We start from the raw sequence: 20,979 nt of genomic DNA, 5'->3' as shown, positions 1-20,979 counted from the left end.
GCGGGGGAAGCAGAGTCGGGCTGCGGGCAGGCAGGGACCGGGGGGCCTCGGAGAGGCGAGCCGGTCGGGCGCCGGGGCCCGGGGGCGGGGGGGAGAAACGTGCGGGGCAGGCCAGCAGAGGCCTGGAGGGGCCGGGAAGGTGCACTTGTCGGCCGGCGGGGCGCGAGTCAGGAGCGGCTGGGGCGGCCCTGGGGGAGAGAGAGAGGCACACGGGCCGTTCGCAGAGGCCTGGGGGCGGGTGGGGGGGGGGGGGGGGGGGGGGGGGAGAGAGAGAGTGCTGTGCAGCTTCCAGAAGCGATGCAGCCAGCGTTTTGGCCTGGCAGACCGTGGAGTAGTGGCCCTTCTTCCCACAGCTCTTACAGAGGGCGGAGCGGGCTGGGCAGCGTGAGCGAGGGTGTTTAGCGTACCCGCAAAAGTAGCAGCGGGGCCCCGCGGATTTATCGGGGCGCCCCGCGGAACAAGCCTGAGGGAGGCCGGGAGCGGCGGGTGGGAAGCGTGCCAGGAGGCGGCCTGGCCAGGGTCATAGGTGCGAGCGCTTAGATCTGCGACCTCCAGGGAGGCGGAGAGAGTCAGCGTCTCAGTTAAACTGAGTTCGTCTCTTTCCAGCATCCGCTGGCGGATCACGGGAGACAGCATCCCAGCCACGTAAGCGTCTCTGATGAGTAGCTCCATGTGCTCTGTAGCGGACACCGCTACACAGGCGCAGCCTCTCCCCAGGGCATAGAGGGCCCGGGCGTATTGGTCTAGAGACTCACCGGGGACCTGCTTTCTGGTGGCCAGCAGATGTCGAGCGAATACCCTGTTGACCGGTTTGATGAATTGTCCTTTTAGCTTTTGTATAGCGTCATCATAATCCGTTTCCTCTTTGATTATTGCGTAAGCGTCAATACCCACGCTGGAGTGGAGGACGTGCAGCTTCTGTGCCCCGGTGGGGGGGGGTGGTTGTAGATGCTAGGAACCCGTCGAGGCAAGACAGCCAGAGTTGGAAAAGTTCTGCAGAGTTCGGAGTTTGCGGGCTGATGCGGAGGCATTCAGGCTTGATGCGGAACTCCATCTTCAAAGTCGTAGTCAATTAAATTGATGTACCATTGGCGAGGCGAGTGATTTACCAAAGTCTGGCTTTAATTGACTAGAACACAGCTCTGCGATCGTCTACAATAGAAAGGGACGATCGTCAGGCGTCTGAGCATTTATACCTCGTTAATAGAGGCGTGGTTAACTCAGCCTCTCGGCCAATCGGTCGAGAGGCACATGACCGACCAGGGCCAATGGTAAGCCGATGTTCTGGCCCAATGGCAGACGAGTATGCAGATCATATCACCACAAAGGGCACTACCCATATGCCTGTAGTCAATCCTCATGCTTGCCGGTGATAGTTGTCAGCAGTGACAAACCCAGCTTGCTGGACGTGATTGGCTACGACAGCTTTTGGATTTTGTTTATTGTGTTACTGACTGCTTCTATCTTTATTACTACTAATAACCACAATGTGCGAGTGTGTTCCGTGTACTGGGTAAATGACCACACAAGTATTTAGTATAAGCACAGTTTATTACGGAACATAGGATTAGTTCTATACTTAATAAATTACACGCTACTACATCTTAGACTATATCGAGCAGATTAAACGACCTTTACTTAACTTCCAAGTGACCGGTTCTGTGCAGGTTAGATAAGACCTTTATCTGGTTCCCTACGTGTGGCGGCTGGAGGTCGTCTGGTTTGTCTAGGCGGAATGTCGTCTTGGCTGGTCAATGTGCTGCAGTTGGATGACAGAAGCCAGTCTCCCAAAAGAGACAGAATGTTGGTTGAGCAGTTCCTCTTACCCACCGATCTTTCGGTTCTTTTGGCGGTCCCAGGTAGGGATCCAATGGATCAATAGGATTTCGATCACCCTATTTGATTCGGGCCAATTAGGGGCGGGTTCCTTGATGGCTCGGAGGGTCCTAGTTGGCCATGGCTGTTAGTGTTCAAAGCATGTAGGCACTCCCAAATAAGGCAAATAGGCGCCCCCCCAGTGTGCTGCTAATGGTAAATTTCAATCTGAAGTCCATTGTTCTGGGGAGGCCTGTGAATGGCCTCTAGCAGGTGCGAGTTTCTGTGCAAGTCTGAGTTGTTGTTTGCAATATACATAAGTTGTGTCCTGCTGTCTGTGTCCCAACCTGACCACAATTCCCATCATCCCTTACGGGCAGCCATTTTAGATGGCCACAATTGTCACCGAGGTACAGTGAAAAATATTTTTCTGCGAGCAGCTCAACAGATCACTAAATACATGAAAAGAAAAGGAAATAAAAGAACATAAATAATAGGACAACACAAGATACACAATGTAACTACATAACACCGGCATCGGGTGAAGCATACAGGGTGTAGTATTAATGAGGCCAGTCCATAAGCGGGTCATTGAGGAGTCTGGTAGCAGCGGGGAAGAAGCTGTTTTTGAGTCTGTTTGTGCGTGTTCTCAGACTTTTGTATCTCCTGCCCAATGGAAGAAGTTGGAAGAGTGAGTAAGCTGGGTGGGAGGGGTCTTTGATTATGCTGCTCGCTTTCCCCAGGCAGCTGGAGGTGTAGATGAATGGGAGGCAGATTTGTGTGATGGACTGGACTGTGTTCACGACTCTCTGAAGTTTGTTGCGGTCTTGGGTTGAGCAGTTGCCATACCAGGCTGTGATGCAGCCAGATAGGATACTTTCTATGGTGCATCTGTAAAAGTTAGTAAGAGTCAGTGTGGACATGCCGACGTTCCTTAGTTTCCGGAGGAAGTAAAGGCGCTGTTGTGCTTTCTTGGTGGTAGTATTGACGTGGGTGGACCAGGACAGATTTTTGGAGATGTGCACAGGGGTGTGTACAGTACTTAGCTTCCTGAAGTCAATGATTGATGTCACTGCACCAGTCCACTAGGTTCTCTATCTCCCTCCTGTATTCTGACTCGTCATCATTCAAGATCCAGCCCACGACGGGCGTATTGTCAGCAAACTTGTAGATGGAGTTGGAACCAAATTTTGCCACACAGGGAGTATAGTATGGGGCTAAGTACGCAGCCTTACGGGGCCCGGTATTGAGGACTACTGTGGAGGGGGTGTTGTTTATTCTTACTGATTGCGGTCTGTGGGTCAGAACGTCAAGGATCCAGCTGCAGAGTGAGGAGCTAAGTCCTAGGTTTTGGAGCTTTGATATGAGCTTGGCTAGAATTATGGCGTTGAAGGCGGAGCTGTAGTCAATTGGACTGTCAATTAGAACATAGAACATAGAACAGTACAGCACAGAACAGGCCCTTCGGCCCTCTATGTTGTGCCGAGCCATGATCACCCTACTCAAACCCACGTATCCACCCTATACCCGTAACCCAACAACCCCCCCCCTTAACCTTACTTTTATTAGGACACTACGGGCAATTTAGCATGGCCAATCCACCTAACCCGCACATCTTTGGACCGTGGGAGGAAACCGGAGCACCCGGAGGAAACCCACGCACACAGGGGGAGGACGTGCAGACTCCACACACACAGTGACCCAGCCGGGAATCGAACCTGGGACCCTGGAGCTGTGAAGCATTTATGCTAACCACCATGCTACCCCGCTGTTGTGATTGGACTAGCAGCGAGTATGTCAAATGTATCACCGTGGGCTGGAAGGGGTACTGGCCAGGTTCCTGGCGGCCTTTGTCAAAGGCCTTGGTACCATTAAGGGGGCAACAATCAACATAAACGAGAATACCCAGCTCAGGTATTTTCACGCCTGCCCAGTACTGTACACACACCGCCAGAAGGTCGACCACGAGCCAAACCAATTCAAACAGTTGGGCACCATCTGGCCGGTCCACTTCGTGGATTGTGGTGCATCAGTGGGCTTGGTGTTGAAATCTAACAGATCCATACGGCTGTGCGACGACTATAAAATGACAGTGAACTGAGTGTCCCGCCTCGACCTCGTTACCCGGTCCCACGCATCGAAGATCTTTATGCCAGGCTCAGGGAAGGCAAGACAATCATGAAACTGGACATGAGCCACGCATATCTGCAACTGGTGCTGGACCCAGGGTCCCATAAATATATGACGATCAACACCCAGCGGGAGTTATACAGGTATGCCATTCAGGCTTGCCACAGCCTCTGTAATATTCCAGTGGGTCATAGAAAATATAATAGAGGCTCCAACATGGACACCAGACCACCAGACGACTGCATGCTAACACGTTTGCCAACTGAGCTGCTCCCACTTTGGCACTCTTCACAGTTGCCGATGCGCTATACGCCTCCCAGGCCAACTGTGACACCTCTGTTGCCCAAGCGATCGAGATGCACTTCCAGAAGACATGAGCGTTTCTCCAGACTTTGAGGGGGTGGGGGCTTTGTTTTGAACCCCAAAGCGGCTAAGACCTACATTGTATCCAGTTCCCCTCCTACACACTGGAGCATGAGCTCTCCAGGTGATTGGGGGAGGGGGCGCGGAGCCTCCCCAACTGGAGGAACCGCACAGGATATTAACCCCGACTGGAAGCAGGTCGTGTAGGGAGATTATGCAGGGAGAGGAGTAGAGTGATTAATGTATTGTTAGTAGTAAAAATACCAAGTCATATTCTGTCTACCTGACCTCGTGTGGAGTCCTTGCCTTCGTTCCTAACAATAGGGGCTGTTTAGCACAGGGCTAATTCGCTGGCTTTGAAAGCAGACCAGCAGCACGGTTCAATTCCCGTAACAGCCTCCCTGAACAGGCGCCGGAATGTGGCGACTAGGGGCTATTCACAGTAACTTCATTTGAAGCCTACTCGTGACAATAAGTGATTTTCATTTCATTTCATTTTCATAATTCAATAAATTATCCCAATTTATTCATAGTTCCTCATTGTCAAATTTAATTTGAGGAATGTCAAATTCCGAATCATCTGGATTTATCTCCTCTCCCCGAGTTTCAACGCATAGCACTTCTTCCGTCTTTCCTTCTCTATCAAAATAACTTTTAAGCATATTAACATGACACAGAGTTTTCCTTCCATCTGCCGTTCTCACCAAATAATTTACTTCACTCAATTTCCTTTCAATTTGATAAGGCCCACTAAATCTTGCTTTTAATGGTTCATCTACCGTTGGTAACAATACTAGTACTTGTATTGGGCTGTGCGGAGTCTGCACGTTCTCCCCGTGTCTGCGTGGGTTTCCTCCGGGTGCTCAGGTTTCCTCCCACAGTCCAAAGACGTGCAAGTTAGGTGGATTGGCCATGATAAATTGCTCTTAGTGACCAAAGGATTAGGAAGGGTTATTGGGTTACGGGGATAGGGTGGAAGTGAGGGCTTAAGTGAGTCGGTGCAGACACAATGGGCCGAATGGCTGCCTTCTGCACTGTATGTTCTATGACAATCTATTTTCTCCCCACTAACCAAACTATGAGATTTGAACTTTTATCTGCCTCTTTTTTGATCACATGACAATTTAAAATGTTTCCTCGCCAACTCACCAGCCCTAGTTAATCTCTCCCTAAAGTTTGACACATAGATGGACTGAAATTAGTTGATTCAGTACATGCATCAGAGAAGGGCAGCACGGTAGCATGGTGGTTAGCATAAATGCTTCACAGCTCCAGGATCCCAGGTTCGATTCCCGGCTGGGTCACTGTCTGTGCAGAGTCTGCACGTCGTCCCCGTGTGTGCGTGGATTTCCTCCGGGTGCTCCGGTTTCCTCCCACAGCCCAAAGATGTGCTGGTTAGGTGGATTGGGCACGCTAAATTGCCCGTAGTGTCCTAAAAAGTAAGGTTAAGGGGGAGGTTGTTGGGTTACGGGTATAGGGTGGATATGTGGGTTTGAGTAGGGTGATCATTGCTCGGCACAACATAGAGGGCCGAAGGGCCTGTTCTGTGCTGTACTGTTCTATAAACTGTTCTATAAATTGTAAATGTACAAATAGAATTCCTTTGTCCCAATCCTCTGGATATTCCTGACTATAGGCCCTCAACATGGTCTTTCAAGTTTGATGCCAGCTTTCTAAGATGCAATCTTTGCCAATTGTCTTAAACTGGTAGGGCACCTTGTTCTTAACCCTCCCACAATGGGAACAGTTATCCCTATCTATCCAGACCCCTCATGAATTTGTACATCTCTAATAGTTCTCCTCTCAACCTACTCCTCTCCAAGGAAAACAGCCATATCTTTCCTGAAGTGTGGCGCCTGGAACTGGGCACAACAGGCCAGAAATTCAGAGGAGAGGCAATCAATCCATTCCACTGCTTTTTACCTATCCAAGTCAGGAGCTCCACATTTCTCGCCTGCCATTGGTTCCGAAAGGCATCCAGTGCAGGGCACTGTGCAGCATTGGGGGAAGTGCAGCCATTTTTTACAGCATCAGCTGCTGGAAAGCAGGTAGGTATAAAGACCGTTGCTATTCACCATGAGAGGCCATGGAGAAGCTGCTAAGTGTGTCAGGTAGGTGGCTAGAATTGGGAGGGGGGGAGGGGGGGGAGAGAAAAACAAAAAAGTGGCTCCTGGCAAGGTCTTTGTATTTGATCTCTTTTACCTTTTTTTCCCCGGGGCTTTTGGTGTTCAAACAAGTGAGTTGAGTAGGTGAACTCTGTCCAGATAGGGGCATGTTGAAATTGTCGACTAAGAAGCTCAATATTAAAAAGGCTCATGAGGGTAGCCCATCAAAGGAAGGTGAAGGAGGGAAGGTGACCGCCAGATGGGCCAGAAAAACTGACCCAGTATTTCTCAGAAATGTTTTCTCAGCTAGTGGGAGGGGATACATTTCTCCTGATTTGGACAGAGCACATTGGGCGGTCAAGCAAAAGCCAAGACCAAATGAGCCGAATGTTTCAATAAGTTTACCAATAAAGGTGGTAAAAGAGGTGAGGGGTGGCATTGTTAATTAGAAATAGTATAACAGCTGCAGAAAGGCAGTTCGAGGGGGATCTGCCTACTGAGGTAATATGGGTTGAAGTCAGAAATAGGAAAGGAGCAGTCACCTTGTTGGGAGTTTTCTATAGGCCCCCCATAGCAGCAGAGATGTGGAGAAACAGATTGGGAAACAGATTTTGGAAAGGTGCAGAAGTCACAGGGTAGTAGTCATGGGTGACTTCAACTTCCCAAATATTGAGTGGAAACTCTTTAGATCAAATAGTTTGGATGGGGTGGTGTTTGTGCAATGTGTCCAGGAAGCTTTTCTAACACAGTATGCAGATTGTCCGACCAGACGGGAGGCCATATTGGATTTGGTACTTGGCAATGAACCAGGGAAAGTGATAGATTTGTTAGTGGAGGAGCAATTTGGAGATAGTGACCACAATTCTGTGACTTTCACTCGAGTAATGGAGAGGGATAGGTGCGTGCAACAGGGCAAGGTTTACAATTGTGGGAAGGGTAAATGAAATGAAAAATGAATGAAAATCGCTTATTGTCACGAGTAGGCTTCAATGAAGTTACTGTGAAAAACCCCTAGTCGCCACATTCCAGCGCCTGTCCGGAGAGGCTGGTACAGGAATCGAACCGTGCTGCTGGCCTGCTTGGTCTGCTTTAAAAGCCAGCGATTTAGGCGAGTGAGCTAAACCAGCCCCTACAATGCTGTCAGACAAGAACTGAAGTGCATAAGTTGGGAACATAGGCTGTCAGGTAAGGACACAATTGAAATGTGGAACTTGTTCAAGGAACAGATACTACGTGTCCTTGATTTGGGGCCTCACGGTAGCATGGTGGTTAGCATCAATGCTTCACAGCTCCAGGGTCCCAGGTTCGATTCCCGGCTGGGTCACTGTCTGTGTGGAGTCTGCACGTCCTCCCCGTGTGTGCGTGGGTTTCCTCCGGGTGCTCCGGTTTCCTCCCACAGTCCAAAGATGTGCGGGTTAGGTGGATTGGCCAGGCTAAATTGCCCGTAGTGTAAGGTTAATGGGGGGATTGTTGGGATACGGGTTACGAGGGTTTAAGTAGGGTGATCATTTGCTCGGCACAACATCGAGGGCCGAAGGGCCTGTTCTGTGCTGTACTGTTCTATGTTCTATGTTCTATGTCCCTGTCAGGCAGGGAAGAGATCGTCGAGTGAGGGAACCATGAGAGGTTGAATGTCTTGTTAAGAGGAAGAGGGACACTTATGTAAGGCTGAGGAAACAAGGTTCAGACAGGGCGCTGGAGGGATAGAAGATAGCTAGGAGGGAACTGAAGAAAGGGATTAGGAGAGCTAAGAGAGGGCATGAAAAATCTTTGGCGGGTAGAATCAAGGAAAACTTTTTACACAGAACATAGAACGATACAGCGCAGTACAGGCCCTTCGGCCCACGATGTTGCACCGACATGGAAAGTCAAAAACTAAAGGCCATCTAACCTACACTATGCCATTATCATCCATATGCTTATCCAATAAACTTTTAAATGCCCTCAATGTTGGCGAGTTCACTACTGTTGCAGGTAGGGCATTCCACGGCCTCACCACTCTTTGCTTAAAACATCTACCTCTGACGTCCGTCCTATATCTATTACCCCTCAATTTAAGGCTATGTCCCCTCGTGCTAGCCACCTCCATCCGCGGGAGAAGGCTCTCACTGTCCACCCTATCTAACCCTCTGATCATTTTGTATGCCTCTATTAAGTCACCTCTTAACCTTCTTCTCTCTAACGAAAACAACCTCAAGTCCATCAGCCTTTCCTCATAAGATTTTCCCTCCATACCAGGCAACAGCCTGGTAAATCTCCTCTGCACCCGTTCCAAAGCTTCCACGTCCTTCCTATAATGAGGCGACCAGAACTGTACGCAATACTCCAAATGCAGCCGTACCAGAGTTTTGTACAGCTGCAACATGACCTCATGGCTCCGGAACTCAATCCCTCTACCAATAAAGGCCAACACACCATAGGCCTTCTTCACAACCCTATCAACCTGGGTGGCAACTTTCAGGAATCTATGTACATGGACACCAAGATCCCTCTGCTCATCCACACTGCTAAGAATTTTACCATTAGCCAAATATTCCGCATTCCTGTTATTCTTTCCAAAGTGAATCACCTCATACTTCTCTACATTAAACTCCATTTGCCACCTCTCAGCCCAGCTCTGCAGATTATCTATGTCCCTCTGTAACCTGCAACATCCTTCCACACTGTCTACAACTCCACCGACTTTAGTGTCGTCTGCAAATTTACTCACCCAACCTTCTGTGCCCTCCTCTAGGTCATTTATAAAAATGACAAACAGCAACGGCCCCAGAACAGATCCTTGTGGTACGCCACTCGTAACTGAACTCCATTCTGAACATTTGCCATCAACCACCACCCTCTGTCTTCTTTCATCTAGCCAATTTCTGATCCACATCTCTAAATCACCCTCAATCCCCAGCCTCCGTATTTTCTGCAATAGACGACAATGGGGAACTTTATCAAACGCTTTACTGAAATCCATACACACCACATCCACTGCTCTACCCTCGTCTACCTGTTCAGTCACCTTCTCAAAGAACTCGATAAGGTTTGTGAGGCATGACCTACCCTTCACAAAACCATGCTGACTATCCCTAATCATATTATTCCTATCTAGATGATTATAAATCGTATCTCTTATAATCCTCTCCAAGACTTTACCCACAACAGACGTGAGGCTCACCGGCCTATAGTTACCGGGGTTATCTCTACTCCCCTTCTTGACCACATTTGCTATCCTCCAGTCCTCTGGCACTATTCCTGTAGCCAATTGTGACATAAAAATCAAAGCCAAAGGCTCAGCAATCTCTTCCCTGGCTTCCCAGAGAATCCTAGGATAAATCCCATCAGGCCCCGGGGACTTATCTATTTTCACCTTGTCCAGAATTGCCAACGCTTCTTCCCTACGCACCTCAATGCCATCTATTCTAATAGCCTGGGTCTCAGCATTCTCCTCCACAACATTATCTTTTTCCTGAGTGAATACTGACGAAAAGTATTCATTTAGTATCTCGCTTATCTCCTCAGCCTCCACACACAACTTCCCACCACTGTCCTTGACTGGCCCGACTCTTACCCTAGTCATTCTTTTATTCCTGACATACCTATAGAAAGCTTTTGGGTTTTCCTTGATCATACCTGCCAAAGACTTCTCATGTCCCCTCCTTGCTCGTCTTAGCTCTCTCTTTAGATCCTTCCTCGCTTCCTTGTAACTATCAAGCGCCCCAACTGAAACTTCACGCCTCATCTTCACATAGGCCTCCTTCTTCCTCTTAACAAGAGATTCCACTTCTTTGGTAAACCACGGTTCCCTCGCTCGACCCCTTCCTCCCTGCCTGACTGGTATGTACTTATCAAGAACATGCAATAGCTGTTCCTTGAACAAGCTCCACATATCCAGTGTGCCCAACCCTTGCAGCCAACTTCTCCAACCTACACATCCTAAGTCATGTCTAATGGCATCATAATTGCCCTTCCCCCAGCTATAACTCTTGCCCTGCGGGGTATACTTATCCCTTTCCATCACTAACGTAAAGGTCACCGAATTGTGGTCACTGTTTCCAAAGTGCTCACCTACCTCCAGATCTAACACCTGGCCTGGTTCATTACCCAAAACCAAATCCAATGTGGCCTCGCCTCTTGTTGGCCTGTCAACATATTGTGTCAGGAAACCCTCCTGCACACATTGTACAAAGAACGACCCATCTAATGTACTCGAACTATATCTTTTCCAGTCAATATTTGGAAAGTTAAAGTCTCCCATAACAACTACCCTGTTACTTTCGCTCTTTTCCAGAATCATCTTCGCCATCCTTTCCTCTACATCCCTAGAACTATTAGGTGGCCTATAGAAAACTCCCAACAGGGTGACCTCTCCTTTCCTGTTTCTAACCTCAGCCCATACTACCTCGGAAGAAGAGTCCCCATCTAGCATCCTTTCCGCCACCGTAATACTGTCCTTGACTAGCAGCGCCACACCTCCCCCTCTTTTACCCCCTTCTCTGAGCTTACTAAAACACCTAAACCCCGGAACCTGCAACAACCATTCCTGTCCCTGCTCTATCCATGTCTCTGAAATGGCCACAACATCGAAGTCCCAGGTACCAACCCATGCTGCCAGTTCCCCTACCTTATTTCGTATACTCCTGGCATTGAAGTAGACACACTTCAAACCACCTACCTGAACACTGGCACCCTCCTGCGAAGTCAAATCTGTGCTCCTGACCTCTATACTCTCAATCTCCCGTACCCCAAAACTACAATCCAGGTTCCCATGCCCCTGCTGAATTAGTTTAAACCCCCCAAAGAGCACTAACAAATCTCCCCCCCAGGATATTGGTGCCCCTCAGGTTCAGATGTAGACCATCCTGTCTATAGAGGTCCCACCTTCCCCAGAAAGAGCCCCAGTTATCCAGAAATCTGAATCCCTCCCGCCTGCACCATCCCTGTTGCCACGTGTTTAATTGCTCTCTCTCCCTATTCCTCATCTCACTATCACGTGGCACGGGCAACAACCCAGAGATAACAACTCTGTTTGTTCTCGTTTGTTCACATATGTGAGAAATATGAGAATGACTAGAGCGAGGGTAGGTCCGATCAAGGACAGTAGCGGGAGATTGTGTATTGAGTCTGAAGAGATAGGAGAGGTCTTGAACGAGTACTTTTCTTCAGTATTTACAAACGAGACGGGCCATATTGTTGGAGAGGACAGTGTGAAACAGACTGGTAAGCTCGAGGAGATACTTGTTAGGAAGGAAGATGTGTTGGGCATTTTGAAAAACTTGAGGATAGACAAGTCCCCCGGGCCTGACGGGATATATCCAAGGATTCTATGGGAAGCAAGAGACGAAATTGCACAGCTGTTGGCAATGATCGTTTCGTCCTCACTGTCAACAGGGGTGGTACCAGGGGATTGGAGAGTGGCGAATGTCATGCCCTTGTTCAAAAAAAGGAATAGGGATAACCCTGGGAATTACAGGCCAGATAGTCTTACTTCGGTGGTAGGCAAAGTAATGGAAAGAGTACTGAAGGATAGGATTTCTGAGCATCTGGAAAAACACTGCTTGATTAGGGACAGCAGCACGGATTTGTGAGAGGTAGTCTTATTGAATTCTTTGAGGAGGTGACAAAGCACGAGGATGAAGGTAAAGCAGTGGATGGAGTGTAAATGGATTTTAGTGAGGCATTTGATAAGGTTCCCTATGGTAGGCTTATGCAGAAAGTAAGGAGGCATGGGATGGTGGGAAATTTGGCCAGTTGGATAACGAACTGGCTACCGATAGAAGCCAGAGAGTGGTGGTGAATGTCAAATATTCAGCCTGGAGCCCAATTACCAGTGGCATACCGCAGGGATCAGTTCTGGGTCCTCTGCTGTTTGTGATTTTCATTAATGACTTGGATGAGGGAGTTGATGGGTGGCTCAGTAAATTTGCAGACGTTACGAAGATTGGTGGAGTTGTGGATAGTGAGGAGGGCTGTTGTCGGCTGCAAAGGGACATAGATAGGATGCAGAGCTGGGCTGAGAAGTGGCAGATGGAGTTTAACCCTGAAAAGTGTGAGGTTGTCCATTTTGGAAGGACAGATTATGAATGCGGAATACAGGGTTAACGATAGGGTTCTTGGCAATGTGGAGGAGCAGAGAGATCTTGGGATCTACGTTCATAGATCTTTGAAAGTTGCCACTCAAGTGGATAGAGCTGTGCAGAAGGCCTATGGTGTGCTGGCGCACATTAGCAGAGGGATTGAATTTAAGAGGCGTGAAGTGATGATGCAGCTGTACAAAACCTTGGTAAGGCCACATTTGGAGTACTGTGTGCAGTTCTGGTCGCCTCATTTTAGGAAGGATGTGGAAGCTTTGGAAAAGGTGCAAAGAAGATTTACCAGGATGTTGCCTGGAATGGAGAGTTGGTCTTACGAGGAACGATTGAGGGTGCTCGGCTTTTTCTCATTAGAACGGAGAAGGATGAGAGGCGATTTGATAGAGGTTTATATGATGATCAGGGGAATAGATAGAGTAGACAGTCAGAGACTTTTTCCTCGGGTGGAACAAACCAAGGGGACATAAATTTAAGGTGAATGGTGGAAGATATAGGGGGGGATGTCAGAGGTAGGTTCTTTACCCAGAGAGTAGTGGGGGCATGGAATGCACTGCCTGTGGAAGTAGTTGAGTTGGAAAAATTAGGGACCTTCAAGCGGCTATTGGATAGGTACAAGGATTACTGTAGAATGCTGGGGTGTAGATTGATTTGTTCTTAATCTAGGACAAAAGTTCGGCACAACATCGTGGGCCGAAGGGCCTGTTCTATGCTGTATTTTCTATAGACTAGAGAGCCACCACAGGCGGTGATAATCCATTTCCACAATTATCAAAGGAAGGAGAGGGTCTTGGAGTAGGCGAAAAGGATTCGTAATATTGACTGGGATGGAAATATGGTCCAAATATATCAAGATATTGGGAGTGAATTGGCAAGAGCCTTCAATAGGGTGAAGGCAGTGTTCTATAATAAGGCCATGAGGTTTGGATTGGAGCACCCGGCACATTCACGGTTACAATTTATTCAAATGATCACTTTTTTTGATACATCGGAGCAAGCGGAGGCCTTCATCAGAGAGAAGAAGTTGGGACCGCTGTGATGAGGCCTACTTTGGACTCCGTGCATGAAGAGGGGTGTTTGTATGATACAGATATCTTGCTGTTTTTAACCACTGTTTACCTTTGTTTTTTTGTTGGGGGAAGGGGGTAGTTGTAAAAGGGGGTTGGTATGTGTTCCTTTGTCATTTTTACCTCTTGGAGTTTGTTGATCTTGTTGGGGTTTGGGTACAGTTGGCGGTGGGTGGGGAGATGGGATGTATTAGCTGTTGTTTGAGTATATGTTACATGGACCATGTTTGGGAGCCACTTTGCTGGCAATGCGGAGAGGGGAGGCTAGCAAACAAGATTGGAGTGCAGGGAGAGGCTACTGACTGTTGGGCCAGGTTGGGATGGTCGCAGTAGGTCTAGCTATAGTTTTGTGATTGTGTGGTGGGGGAGGAGATGGTGCCAGGCAGTCTGGGGGGATGGAGGGGGAGCATTGGGCAGCAGGGGGGGCTTGAACTGACAGTGACAAGCAACTTTTCTTTGTCTCGCCCTGTTGGTGGGGCTGGCAGCCACACCATCCTGGGTCTGGGACCGAGGAATTTGGGAATGGATATTGCACTACGGTGCAAATCGCTGACTTGATCGGGAGGTGTTTGAGAGACCCCCAACGAGATTGATCACCTGGAGTGTGCAGAGCTTGGGAGGCCTGTGAAGAGAGCAAGGGTCTTTCCCATTTAAAAGGGCTGGGGGCCGATGTGGCTTTCTTCAGGAAACTTACCTGCTGGTGCAGGACCAGATCAGGTTGCGGAAGGCCTGGGTGAGTCACGTTTTTCACTCAGGGTATGACAGCAGGGCACGGGGGTGTGACGATTCTGATTAGCAGTTGGGTCCATTTTCAGGTGGTTGGGTGGTGGCTGATCCGGGGGGTCGGTATGTGATAGTCACAGGTTGGAATGGAGGGCTGTGATGATGGTAAACGTATATGCCCCGAATTGGGAAGATGTCAAGTTTATGAGACAGAGGTTGGCTGCCATTCTGAAACTGGACATACCCCACCTGATTTTAGGCAGGGGGAATTTAGTTACGTTTTGAATCCAAAATTGGACCACTCCAGGTTCAGATCGCTGGTCCCTTCGGGGATGTCGAAGGTGTTAACGGCATTTATGGAAGAGACAGGAGGGGTGGGTCCAGGTGTACCCAGGGGGCAAGGAGTTTTTGGTTTTTTTGCCGGTACTTAAGGTGTATTCGTGTATCGATTTTTCCATTATGGGTAACTTTTTTTTTACTATCTGGAGTGAAGAGTGCAGAGTACTTGGGTGGTAGTTATTTCAGACAATGCGGTGGTGCAGCTGGTGGACTTAATAAAGTTGGATGGGGGCCCAGCACAGCAGGTGGGCTGGAGGCTGGATGTGGGTCTGTTATCAGATCTCTGCTTCTGTGTGAAAATTTCAGGGGCCATAAAGAACGATGTTAAATGGAATGAGGTGATCTCACCGTCCACTGTGTGGGAGCCATCAAAGGCGGTGATTAGGGGGAAGATCATGTTGTACAAGTCATATATGGATAGGGAGAACAGACGAAAGTGTCAGCAGGTAGCGGATGAAATTCTAGTTGTGGATAGGGAGTATGCGAGTAACCCAACATCAGAGCTCATGTCACGCAGGAAGAAGCTGCAATTGCAGTTTGTCCACAGGCTGGGTGGTACGACTGCTGCAGCGTTTAAAGAGGATGGTATACAAGTATGGGGAGAAGGCAAGCCGACTGTTCGCTCATCAGTTAAGTAAGCAAGACACTGCCAGGGAGATTGTGCAGGTGCGGGAATCTGGAGATGGGTTGATCTCTATCCTGGAGAAAATTAATGTTTTGTTCCTTTTATGAGGGGCTTTACAGATCTGAGCCACCAGAGGATGAGAGGAGATGAATGGGTTTTTGGAGGTGGTGGATGAGTCACAGGAGACATTAGAGGCCCCGCTGGGATTGGAGGAGGTCCGCAGAGCTCTGGGTAAGATGCAGGCAGGAAAGGAGCCGAGGCCTGATGGGTTCTCGGTAGAATTTTACAAGGCGTTTGCAAGCCAGCTGGCCCCATTAGTGCTGGGGATGTTAAATGACTCATTGGCGCGGGGTTCCCTTCTGGAGACACTGTGCTAAACGTCCATCTCCTTCCTTCTGAAGAAGGACACAGACCTCACAGAGTATGGGTCGTATCGCCCAATCTCTGCTTAATGTGGATGAAAAACTTTTAGCTAAAATCCTAGCGTTGAGGTTAGAGTCCTGCTTCACGGGGGAAGTGTGTAGAGATCAGACGGGGTTTGTGAGGGGCAGAAACCTTTCATACAACATGAGGCGGATATTTAATATAATTCTGACACTGGCGGTGGGACCAGAACCAAAGATTATTGTGTCTTTGGGTGCCGAAAGGAGTTTGGTTGAGTTGAATGGATCTATTTGTTCTCATGTTTTGGAGACGTTACGGATTGGTTCTGGGTTTTACATCATGGGTTTGGCGGTTATATGAACAACATGAATTTGTGGTCGTTCATGCTGCACAGGGGGACGAGGCAGGATTCCTCTCCGAACCGGAGGTGGTCTCCCACCCATATGAAGCCTCTTATGTGCCACTCCATCTCCCGAAAAAAAGACTTCAGCAGAAAAACTGGGAGGCATTGAAGTAAGACGACAAATCACAGCAAAATGTTCATCTTAACAGATTGAACAGTGACAGTGGAAGGCTGGCCCATCTCTGCATGTCTGCTCTCATCCAGATGATATAGCAATCTCTCCCTCCACCCCACCCAGTGTAGCCATCTGGGATGGCCACTTCCAACTAGGTACAGAGAAACTCGCAAAGCCTGGCGGGTAAAATGGACAAGCCAAGACTCAGGCAGGCTCTGAGCCTGAAATCCATATACGTAAGCAAGAAGTCCAGACGGTATTGAAACTCCATCCAATTAGCATTTTAATGGGGCCTATTAGCATTTGTTGGCCCATCTTCACCAAAACAAAGGACTGATACTCAAGCAACCGGTACAGTCCCAGACATTTTGGGGCCACTCCCTGTCCAAGGGAAACGCAAACAACGGGGTCAGTCACCGCTTGGGATACACCCAGCCATCCAGATCTCCACCCACTTATTGGTTAAGGAATAGAAAAGAGTGATCAGGGATCACCCAATTAGTAAGGCCCAAATCGAAGCACCGCCCAAAAGAGCACGAAAACCCCATGGGTATAAGAAGAGTTTGCTATATGTTCGCTCTCTCTTGGCCTTGGTACTGCGGTCACGGCCATTGCCAATTGCAGCAACACCAGAAGCGAGTCCAAGTTCAATGCCTGCTACCAGACGGATGAGCCCAGCTGAGCAGCAGTGACTCCTCCGAACACGAGAGATCCAGAATTGAACAGCGGCCACTGTTTTCTGACCTCAGCCGGGTGCCCGAAGTTAAGTACAGGTTGTCTTAGTTCATAGGCGTAGTTAACTAGTAGTGTTTATGTTGCATAACTAATTGTATGTAAATAAAGTACCCTTGACCTTGAACTAACTAACTGGTGTTTGGCTCTTTGATCGATAGCCAGTTGAAACTTGTGATGGTATCATTTGATACCTGGCGACTCTAAGCATTCGGACGTAGATAACATAGAAAGAAAGGCAAATTCACTGATTGCCATAATTGGAACGGACAAAGAAAAGACAAAGTAGGAAAGAAACTAGCAACACCAGCACCTCTCCTCAGAGGGCTAACCAGAAAATATTCACTCTTCTCAACTTTTAGAGTGAATAATTTGTGGTTACCCTTATGTGGGGAGGTGCTGGGTGGATTGGGTGGGGGAAGGGGATTACCATATCGTCTGGTGGTGACCAGTTTTCACTTTTTGGGGGTTCAGGTGGCCCGGGATTGGACACAAAATCGCAAACTGAATTTTGCACGCTTGATGAGCAGCGTTAGAGCGGACTTGCAGAGGTGGGAGTTTGCAAGGGGAAGAGTTGAAGGAGAAAACGGAGCTTGGGGACTCGATATTACCTGGTGCAGGACTTTGGTTGGCGGTCATTTCCAACTTTCCCAGACGCACCGCCGTCTATCTTGCTGGAAAGAATACTCTCGTGTGCAGGGTCGGAGGGCAGCGCGCCTGGGATATATGGGCTGATCATGGGTGAAGAGGAGGTTTTGGTGGATGAGGTAGAGAAACTAGAACCCATTTTGGAGGAGGTGGCGTGGAATGGATCCCTTCATAGGGTGAATGCTACATCATCCTGATCGAGGTCATGTTCACCAGGGTCAGGATGAGTCGATTTTTTGAGGGGGATTGAGGATAAATGTAAGCGGTGCTTGAGAGGGCCTGTTCACCATATAGACATGTTCTGGTCCTGTTCCAATCTGGTGGGTTTTTGGGGGTCCTTTTTCCACTCCACATCGACAATCCTGAATGTTGAATTAGAGCCCTGCCCGTTAGTTGCTGTATTCAAAACTTTATAACACAGTGAACTATTTTGACACTTGAGTTCCTTTGCTTGACTTAAATACATGTCTCCATTAACGATCCATGGACCAAAAACAATGTAAACAAAATAAAAGAAATAGGAACTAAGGGGATCAACAAGAAGTCTGGAAAATTATAGCCAGCGCTTCCGCAATTTCCACTCTTGTGACCTTCAGCAGTGATAGCTCCTGGTGTCTCATCAACTTTAATACAGCCAGCCTACCCAATGCCGCCTCCATATCAATTTAAAAACCTTCAAGTGTCTGGATTACATTATGTTTCATCATGATCTGCGCAACAGCATCTTCCTTGATAAAGACAGATGCAAAATATTAATTTAATACCTCCGCTCTGCCCCCGTTATGTGTCAACCTCCTTTTTTGGTTCCTAATTAACCGGAGTCCTCATTTTACCCTCCTACCTTTTAACGATTTATATGCCTATTGAAGACGCTTGGATTTACTTTTATATTAGCTGCTAGTCTCTTCTCATACTCTCTCTTTGCTTTTCCTATTTGCTTTGTCACTTCTCCTCTGCTCAGCCTGGTTCTTGGTTGTCCTGACATCTGCTAAAAGGACACTTTTTCCTCATAATCACTCTCTTTCACCATCTGGAAGCTCTGGATTTGTTTGTCCCACTTTTCCCCTTTATGGAAATATACCTTGACTGTGCTTGAACTCTCTCTTCTTTGAAGGCAGCCCATTGTTCAGTTACAGTTTTGCCTGCCAACCTTGAATTTCAATTAATCCAGGTCAGATCCACTCTTGCCACACTGAAGTTGGCTTTCCCTCCAGTTAATTATTCTTTCCCTGGATTTATCCCCATCCTTTTCCGTAGCCAATCTAAACCTGAGGATAAAATAAACATTGTTCCTAAATGTTCCCTTCTTGACACTTGACCCATTTGGCCCACCTCATTCCTAAGATTCAGATCTAGCTGTGCTTCCTTTCTTGTTGGGCTGAAAACATAGAACACTCTCCTGAATACACTATCAGATCTCTTGCCCCTCTCTGCACATTATCCAATCTATTTTCAGGTAATTAAAGATCCCTTTATCATTTTTTCAATTCTTTAGACCTACAGCTGTATATTTTCAGTCTTTGCTGTATCCAATGCCTTCAGGGTTTCAATTAATCAAATTGTCTGAGGACTGTCATCTGTGATGCTGGGGCCTTAGGAAAAGGCCTTGATGGATCATCTGTTTAGCAATTCTGGCTATACAAAGATATGGGACACAATACACCACAAAAGTGTTGGGTATCAGATTACCTGTGTTAAGTGGAGCCCTCCTCAGTTTTTCAATCAACTTCCCCGTTGAAATCAGCATGTCTATCATTGTCCCTGGATGGTCCAGGCATGCTGTTCTTTAACTTGCATGTTTCCGTTGTGTTTCTCCAATTCAACTCTTTCGAAAGTGTTCTGCTGGGTTGCAAGATTTCTTGGTCTGAGAGGCAGGAGGGACTTCAAAAACCAGCAAGAGCACTGAAACATAAAGCAAGCAAAACATTAGGAAAAGCCAATTATTTAATTTTCAGCCCAGGTTACGTTCTGTTCTCGGATCTCTTTCCACAGCTCTCTCAAGTAGAGAAGAGCACAAGGGCTCGCCGCATAACACAACACAATTAAAATGACTGTCAGTGGGAGCTTGCAATACATAAATTGATTCCTGTATTTCTAATATTGCAACAGTGACAACGCTATTGGGACATTGTAAAGTTGTGAAAGATCATATGAAAATTTTCTTTTTGGCCTCGACAAACAACATCCATAATCTACTGTAGCTACAATTCCCATTTCCCTTTACTTATTTTTCCTTCCATCACCTTTTGAACCTTTTCTTAAATCTCTGCTTTAAACATTAATTCTGGGAGTCATGACAGACCCTCTGTATAAAAAGGTTTCTCCTGCTCCCTGTCCTGAATTACTTACATTTGAGCTCTCTCTGTCCTTCATTATTACATTTATTAACATCTCCTCTGCTCTAATGAAAGCAGATCCAAGTCTTTCTTGATATTTTGCTTTCTCATGCTATCCAACATTACAGTAAAGCATTATCTCAACATTTTGTGCTGCCTGCCCCGTGGTCTACGGAGCAGTTGGTGGAATTCCTCAACAGCAAGTTCCAGGAGCAAAGGAAAGAGGCCTTAGAGGATCTGGCTAAGGTGGTCGAGCCGTTTAGGTCGGCGATTGAGTGCGTGGTGATCTAAAAGGTGGAAGAGAAGGGACATTGAACTTTGGAGTGGTGTTTTTCATAGAGTGTGGCACTTGTACAGGTGGGTGGAATGGCAAAGGTTACAATGAGGAGAATGCAGAGGGTGAGTGTGCCTTTTGCATTTTCTATGTTGGGGTTTAGGGAGGATGGGGTTTGAGGAACAGACTGGGGGAGGGGTGGAGTGCATCTTCAACAGAAAGGTTTGTTGAAGGTCAGAGGAGTAGTTTCCCCGGGTGTGGTATGTCCGCAGGTTACCAAACCCGGCAGAAGACAGTGAAAGACCTGGCCAAGGAGTTGGAGAAGACCTGTGGCGCAGCAGTCAGTGGAAGAACAGCAGAGGAGGAAGGGCCAGCACAAGTTGGAAAGCCCCAGGTGGAGGAGTTGATGGCCTTCATCAAGGGTGAGTTAGACGAAGGAGATGCATCAAGATCGTTTGCAAGCCATTGAATGGGCTGTGGCACTCCTGAAGGGCTCCATGGAGAGGGTGGAGAAATATTTGGAGGTGCAGGGGTCGCAGATCCGGGAGATTGAGAGGGTAATGTTGAATCACAGCAGTCAGATGGTGGTATTGGAGGTGGAGTTGGGGCTCTTAGGACACTTTTGCAAGGCGTTGAGAGCAAAGGTGGGGGAGGAGGAAAACAGTTTGAGAAGGCAGAATCTGCGGAAAGTGGGCCTGCCTGAAAGAGTGAAAGGTGTGAGCGCCACGAGATACGTGTCAAAGTGGCCAGCCTCAAGAAAGGCTGCGCAGGTGGTGCTGGTTAAGGTCTCTGAAATGGACAGAGTGCACAGGGTCTCTGAGGCAGACTTCTAGAGGCGGAGAGATG

General features: G+C 47.9%; 1 protein-coding gene across 5 annotated transcripts in view; it reads right to left on the bottom strand.

Annotated features, from left to right (window-relative positions):
* The window catches only part of nr2c2 (nuclear receptor subfamily 2, group C, member 2), a 413,970-nt gene that overhangs the window by 379,072 nt on the left and 13,919 nt on the right, over nt 1-20,979 (bottom strand). For all 5 annotated transcript variants that reach the window (XM_038810866.1, XM_038810865.1, XM_038810869.1 and 2 more), the window contains exon 2: nt 19,213-19,425. The gene's annotated coding sequence lies outside the window, so the exon portion shown is untranslated. The remainder of the gene's footprint in view (nt 1-19,212; nt 19,426-20,979) is intronic.

The sequence above is a fragment of the Scyliorhinus canicula genome, chromosome 11 (genome assembly GCF_902713615.1).
Source record: "Scyliorhinus canicula chromosome 11, sScyCan1.1, whole genome shotgun sequence".
NCBI classification, from domain to species: Eukaryota; Metazoa; Chordata; class Chondrichthyes; order Carcharhiniformes; family Scyliorhinidae; genus Scyliorhinus; species Scyliorhinus canicula.
Note: the sequence above shows the minus strand (reverse complement) of the source record. Positions and strands in the feature narration are given on the sequence as shown.